The following is a 7,460-nucleotide window of genomic DNA, read 5'->3' on the forward strand; positions in this document are numbered from 1 at the left end:
GGGGGAAGACATAAGACTGGAGAAGGAAGTCCTGTGAATATTCTTCAAGGCTTTGAACCTTGTCCTTAGAGATATGGGGGGGTCATCAAATGATTTTAGTCAGGGAAATAAAGTGATTAATTTACACCTGATTTACAGAAATCATTCTGTTCAAATCCCTTTTTCATACATGGTATAAACTTAAACCTCAGGTTTCCAGGGGCCAAATGATAGCAGAGTCTGAATTTTATACCCCGTTAATTGGATTTTACATAGTACCTTTCCTACTGCTTCTTAATTTCAAAGGAATGTGCTTTAATCCCAGAAAATCTTATTGAAAAATATCCTTTGATCTGAGTATATAAAAGGGGTTTACATATTTTATCATATAAAAAGTAGTTCAAAAGAATTGTTTGCATAAAACACTTTTCTCCTTTAAGAGCAGAATATTTTCAACCAACAATTTATCTAATGTTTCCCTGCTGTTTTCAAACATCAAAACTTCAATTGACTTTAAAAAAAAATACTTATTGTATTTATTTATCCACTTGGCTGTGCTGGGTCTTAGTTGTGGCACGTGGGGTCTTCGATCTTCGTTTCAGCATACCAGGTCTTGTGGTTGCAGCATGAGGCATCTTCAGCTGTGGCATATGAACCCCCAGTTGCGGCATGTGGGATCTAGTTCCCTGCTGCTGCTGCTGCTAAGTCACTTCAGTCGTGTCCGACTCTGTGCGACCCCATAGACGGCAGCCCACCAGGCTCTGCCGTCCCTGGGATTCTCTAGGCAAGAATACTGGAGTGGATTACCATTTCTTTCTCCAATGCATGAAAGTGAAAAGTGAAAGTGAAGTCGCTCAGTTGTGTCCAACTCCTAGCAACTCCATGGACTGCAGCCTACCAGGCTCCTCCGTCCATGGGATTTTTCCAGGCAAGAGTACTGGAGTGGGTGCCATTGCCTTCTCCGCTAGTTCCCTGACCAGGGATCAAACTGGGTCCCCCTGCATTGGGAGTGTGGAGTCCCAGCCACTGGACCACCAGCAAAGTCCCCAAGTGACTTTTAAAAATAAGACATAATCCTTGACTTGCCCGAGATTTTTGCCCTTTAAGGAATCCTGCCAATATTCTCTTGAGGGCGTCTTCAGTTCACTTTTACAATTCTTTTATTACACTCTTTAATCTAGAACATATTCTTTTTTTTTTAAGTTTATTTATTTATGTCCCACCACACACTTTACAGGATCCTTAGTTCCCCAACCAGGGATTGAACCCGGGTCCTCAGCAGTGAGAGTGCTGAGTCCTAACTACTGGACCACCAGAGGATTCCCTATTCTTGCAATCCAGTGGTTTTCAAACTGGAGGTTTCAGAAACACACTGAGAACTTATTTAAAATTAAGATTCTTGACCTCACCCAAAGGGATTCTGATTCATGAGTGAGGTGTAGGCCTAGAAATATTTCAACAAGCTTCCAGATGATTCTAAGGCAGGTAGTCTGAGGGGTTCACACTAAAAACCCCACCTTAGGAAAAGCCTTCTACTCCCCCAAACCTGTGCTTTCCTTCTAACCCTCCCCATAGCTTTCAATTCCAGTGGAATCCATAATTCTTCATTAAGATGCCCACTGGTCTATAGAATATTAGAAAAATACTAAGCCCATAACTATAAGAGTTTCTGAAATCTGGAGAATTACTATGTGATAGATACTGTTAATTAAGGCTAACTTTGGCCTTCAAGAGCTATCTTTTGTTTGATTTTTACAACATGTAGGAAAGCATAATTTTATACACAGTGTATCTGAATCTCTTTAATAATATGATTCTATTGCACATAATCTATCAAAAGGGATTTTACAGCTCAAGAAGTTTAGCATATTAACAAAACAAAACAACAACACTATTTTAATCCAGAAGCCCCTGGTTCTAAACCAGTCTCCAATCAAGTTACCGAAAATTCTTTTTCAAATCACTTTACACCTCTGTGCTTTGGGATTTCTATATAAATGGAGGAAGTATTTAATCCTGTATATAGTTACAAAGCACACAGAGGTCCTCAGATCAAAGACAAATACAATTCAAAGAATGCTTTAGTAACCCAAAGACTCTGGAGCACTTAGGATAGAATTGTTAGGCTTTCCTGCTAGAAAACATCCTCTGAATTGAATCTAAAAGTTAATGAATCACCTTTAACCTGTTTCTAGGAGCGGATGTTAAGGACAGAGCTAAGACTTTTTTCACTTACCTAAAGAATGTAAATTCATTCACCTATTTCTTTCTTTTTTTTTTAAACCTGAAACACTGTATTAGTTTTGCCAAACATCAAAACGAATCCGCCCCAGGTATACATGTGCTCCCCATCCTGAACCCTCCTCCCTCCTCCCTCCCCATACCATCCCTCTGGGTCGTCCCAGTGCACCAGCCCCAAGCATCCAGTATCGTGCATTGAACCTGGACTGGCAACTCATTTCATACATGATATTACACATGTTTCAATGCCATTCTCCCAAATCTTCCCACCCTCTCCCTCTCCAACAGAGTCCATAAGACTGTTCTATACATCAATGTCTCTTTTGCTGTCTCATACACAGGGTTATTGTTACCATCTTTCTAAATTCCATATATATGCATTAGTATACTGTATTAGTGTTTTTCTTTCTGGCTTACTTCACTCTGTATAATAGGCTCCAGTTTCATCCACCTCATTAGAACTGATTCAAATGTGTTCTTTTTAATGGCTGAGTAGTACTCCATTGTGTATATGTACCACTGCTTTCTTATCCATTCATCTGCTGATGGACATCTAGGTTGCATCCATGTCCTGGCTATTATAAACAGTGCTGCGATGAACATTGGGGTACACGTGTCTCTTTCCCTTCTGGTTTCCTCAGTGTGTATGCCCAGCAGTGGGATTGCTGGATCATAAGGCAGTTCTATTTTCAGTTTTTTAAGGAATCTCCACACTGTTCTCCATAGTGGCTGTACTAGTTTGCATTCCCACCAACAGTGTAAGAGGGTTCCTTTTTCTCTGCACCCTCTCCAGCATTTATTGCTTGTAGACTTTTGGATTGCAGCCATTCTGACTAGCGTGAAATGGTACCTCATAGTGGTTTTGATTTGCATTTCTCTGATAATGAGTGATGTTGAGCATCTTTTCATGTGTTTGTTAGCCATCTGTATGTCTTCTTTGGAGAAATGTCTATTTAGTTCTTTGGCCCATTTTTTGATTGGGTCATTTATTTTTCTGGAGTTGAGCTGTAGGAGTTGCTTGTATATTTTTGAGATTAGTTGTTTGTCAGTTGCTTCATTTGCTATTATTTTCTCCCATTCTGAAGGCTGCCTTTTCACCTTGCTAATAGTTTCCTTTGATGTGCAGAAGCATTTAAGTTTAATTAGGTCCCATTTGTTTATTTTTGCTTTTATTTCCAATATTCTGGGAGGTGGGTCATAGAGGATCCTGCTGTGATGTATGTCAGAGAGTGTTTTGCCTATGTTCTCCTCTAGGAGTTTTATAGTTTCTGGTCTTACGTTGAGATCTTTAATCCATTTTGAGTTTATTTTTGTGTATGGTGTTAGAAAGTGTTCTAGTTTCATGCTTTTACAAGTGGTTGACCAGATTTCCCAGCACCACTTGTTAAAGAGATTGTCTTTAATCCATTGTATATTCTTGCCTCCTTTGTCAAAGATAAGGTGTCCATATGTGCGTGGATTTATCTCTGGGCTTTCTATTTTGTTCCATTGATCTATATTTCTGTCTTTGTGCCAGTACCATACTGTCTTGATAACTGTGGCTTTGTAGTAGAGCCTGAAGTCAGGTAGGTTGATTCCTCCAGTTCCATTCTTCTTTCTCAAGATAGCTTTGGCTATCCTAGGTTTTTTGTATTTCCATACAAATTGGGAAATTATTTGTTTTAGTTCTGTGAAGAATACCGTTGGTAGCTTGATAGGGATTGCATTGAATCTATAAATTGCTTTGGGTAGTATACTCATTTTCACTATATTGATTCTTCCAATCCATGAACATGGTATATTTCTCCATCTATTAGTGTCCTCTTTGATTTCTTTCACCAGTGTTTTATAGTTTTCTATATATAGGTCTTTAGTTTCTTTAGGTAGATATATTCCTAAGTATTTTATTCTTTCCGTTGCAATGGTGAATGGAATTGTTTTCTTAATTTCTCTTTCTGTTTTCTCATTATTAGTGTATAGGAATGCAAGGGATTTCTGTGTGTTGATTTTATATCCTGCAACTTTACTATAGTCATTGATTAGTTCTAGTAATTTTCTGGTGGAGTCTTTAGGGTTTTCTATGTAGAGGATCATGTCATCTGCAAATAGTGAGAGTTTTACTTCTTTTCCAATTTGGATTCCTTTTATTTCTTTTTCTGCTCTGATTGCTGTGGCCAAAACTTCCAAAACTATGTTGACATTCACCTATTTCTTAATGGTCCCAAGGACCTAACAAAAGGAAGACTCTCTTGCCTTCCCTTCGTTGGACAGTTTCTGAGTCAGTGCGAGCACTGACTGATGAACAGCCTGAAGCACAGCGTAAAAATAGTTATTATGTAAGGTAGTAGCCACTTGGCTTTACTCAGATCATCCCAAACCCATTTCCCTCCCCTGTTTCAAATCTTCCAGAATAAAAAGACAATAGAAACATGTGTTCTGGTTAAATATAGTGTGCTGAAGACATGAATTAATGACTCTCCACCAGGAAACTCCACCAAATGACAATGAGTGGGAAAACAGGGGCATTAAATATACAAGTCAGAGAGGATAAAAAACAACAGGTATGAGACATTCACCAATAATCTAAGTCACTCATTCAACAAATATTTATGGAACTTCTCAGGTAAGACAGAGTTCAAAACTATACATAATTTGATATATATAATTTTCAAATTACTGGCAGAGCAATATTATCTTGGATATCCCCAAAGTACTAAGAAAATGGCCTGTTTCAGAGTCTTCTCTAAATCTTCATAACCATAATCTTATTTCTCTAAATCTAAAATGTCCTTTTTTCATGTTTTAACATTTTACATCAGGATGTATCTTTCACATTGTCTGATTGTTTTCTTTTTTTGAAAATTGCTAGTAAATCCATATAGCCATATAGCTGATGATATCATAAAATAAAGGAAGAAAGCAAAAGTTTCAGAAAGAACTCCCTAGCTTTAGAGTTGAAATTAGAGATGAAACAACAGATGTTCAACATCCCCACAAACTTTGTCCGCTTTTCCCAGGCACATCAACACTGCATGCTTAACTATGGCTCATGGGTGGGTACATGTCTAAACCACTCCATGACGGGAACTCCCTTTATCTCTAGCATCTAACCCAATGCCCAGCATTGGGTTAGATGTGGTAGGCGCTCAAGAAATACTTGGAAAATCCATGTAAGAACATGAATCAGCATCCTGACACCATCTTACCTCTGGCCTATTGGTATGACTATGGTCACCCACTGCATCTCTCTGGGTCTGTTAGCTTAGCTACAAAATGAGTTTGGATAAGCTCAGCTGCAGGCTCCTTCCAGCTGTAACTATCCCTGAGTGAGACAAGTCATTAGGATGTGGCAAATGGGAAACTACAGTGATTTTTTTTAACTTTGTATTTTGTATTGATATATAGCCAATTAAGATGTTGTGATAGTTTCAGGTGAACAGAGAAGGGACTCAGCCATACATATACATGTAGCCATTCTCCCACAAACCGCCCTTCCCATCCAACCTGCCATATAACATTGAGCAGAGTTCCATGTACTGTACAATAGGTTGTTTATCCATTTAAAATATAGCAGTGTATATATGACCATCCCAAGCTCCCTAACTATCCCCTCCCCCTGGCAACCATAAGTTCATTTTCTAAGCCTGTGAGTCTCTTTCTGTTTTGTAAGTAAGTTCATTTGTATCATTTCTTTCTGGATTCCACATATAAGAGATGTCATATGATGTTTCTCCTTCTCATTGGACACGACTGAAGCGACTTAGCAGCAGCAGCAGCAACAGAGACTACAGTGATTTTAGAGGAGAACTTACTTGACATGTGTATTGGTCATGAAGGTAATGCATTTGATAAATGTTATGGGCTGAACATATGCCTCCACTCCCATTTATGTGCTGAAGTCCTAACTCTCAGTACCTCAGGATGTGTCTATATCTGTAAACAGAAACTTTAAAGGGATAATTAAGGTCAAATGAGGTCATACCAGTAGATCCTAATCCAATCAGACCTGTGTCTCTATAAGATAAAGAAGAGATGAAGACACACACAGAGAGATCATGTGAAGACCCAGGCAGAAGATGGCCAGTGACAAGCCAAGGTCTTAGAAAGAACCAACCTTGCCAACACCTGGTTCTCAGACTTCTAGCCTCCAGAATTGTGAGAAAATGAGTTTTTGCTTTTTAGCACAATCTGTGGTTCTTTGTTACGATGACCCTAGCAAACTAAGACAGTAATATTTGCTAAACATTAATTGTATAGGAAGGGAAAAGTACTTTCCCACACTTTGGGACTTCTCCCATCTCTGTCCCCACACCTCACAACTGCCACTTAAATGGGAGCTTCTATTCCAAGGAACTCAACAACACTGCACTGTAGCACTTGAAAACTGCTTGACATATGGAGGCTCTCTTTGTGTCTTATAGCTAATTTGTGTAACTTTACTTAAGTCAATAGGCAGCTGTTTTCATCATGCAAAAGTCTTAACTTTTATCTGACACTGTTATAGAAAATTCATAACATAGAACTGGAGGTGGCAAATTATGGCCCCTGGTCAAATCTGCCTGTTTTAGTAAATACAGTTTTCTTGGAACACAGCTGTGCCCTTTTGTTTACATGTTGTCTCTGGCTGATTTCCTACAACAATGGCAGAGTTTAGGAAAGGTACGAGACACCGTGTGGCCTGCAAATCCTAAAATATTTGTTATTAGGTCCTTTGCAGAAAAGTTTGTGACCCCAGCTCTTGGGAAAAGTAATCAAAAACCACAGTAGCAGTTCCTTTTTTTTTTTTTGCTGTGCCACACGGCTTGTAGAATTTAGTTCCTCTGACCAGGGATTGAACCCAGGCCCCAGCAGTGAAAATACAGAGTCACTGCTGCTGGACCAGCAGGGAATTCTCAGCAATTCTATTATTAATGGTGAAGATAATGGATTTTGCTTCAGTTGACCAAATTGAGTTTATAATAATTTCTTTATTCCTGAGCCCTTTGATTGGGTGTGCTGACTGCTTTTTTGGGGGAGTTGAGAACATTCAATACATTAAACTACATATAATTACCAATATTTGACAGAGTTTGACCTATAACTATGGCAGCTTCATGTGACTCAATCTAAAACTTCAACCTTCTTCAGCATGCTCAGTTTCAATTCCTCTTCCAACTATCTCAGTGGTTCTCAAGCTTGACTACATATTACAATCACCTGGAGAACTTTTAAAATATTATTGCCCAGGTCACAGGCAGAACTAATTGAAGCAGAGCTTCTAA

At 38.8% G+C, this 7,460-nt stretch overlaps 1 non-coding gene across 1 annotated transcript; it reads right to left on the reverse strand.

Annotated features, from left to right (window-relative positions):
* Window positions 1-1,225: 1,225 nt before the first annotated feature.
* TRNAE-CUC (transfer RNA glutamic acid (anticodon CUC)) lies at window positions 1,226-1,299 on the reverse strand. The gene has a single exon. It is a non-coding gene; the product is annotated as a tRNA-Glu (tRNA).
* Between the last annotated feature and the right edge of the window lie 6,161 nt (window positions 1,300-7,460).

Source organism: Bubalus kerabau, chromosome 9, assembly GCF_029407905.1.
Source record: "Bubalus kerabau isolate K-KA32 ecotype Philippines breed swamp buffalo chromosome 9, PCC_UOA_SB_1v2, whole genome shotgun sequence".
Classification (NCBI taxonomy): Eukaryota; Metazoa; Chordata; class Mammalia; order Artiodactyla; family Bovidae; genus Bubalus; species Bubalus kerabau.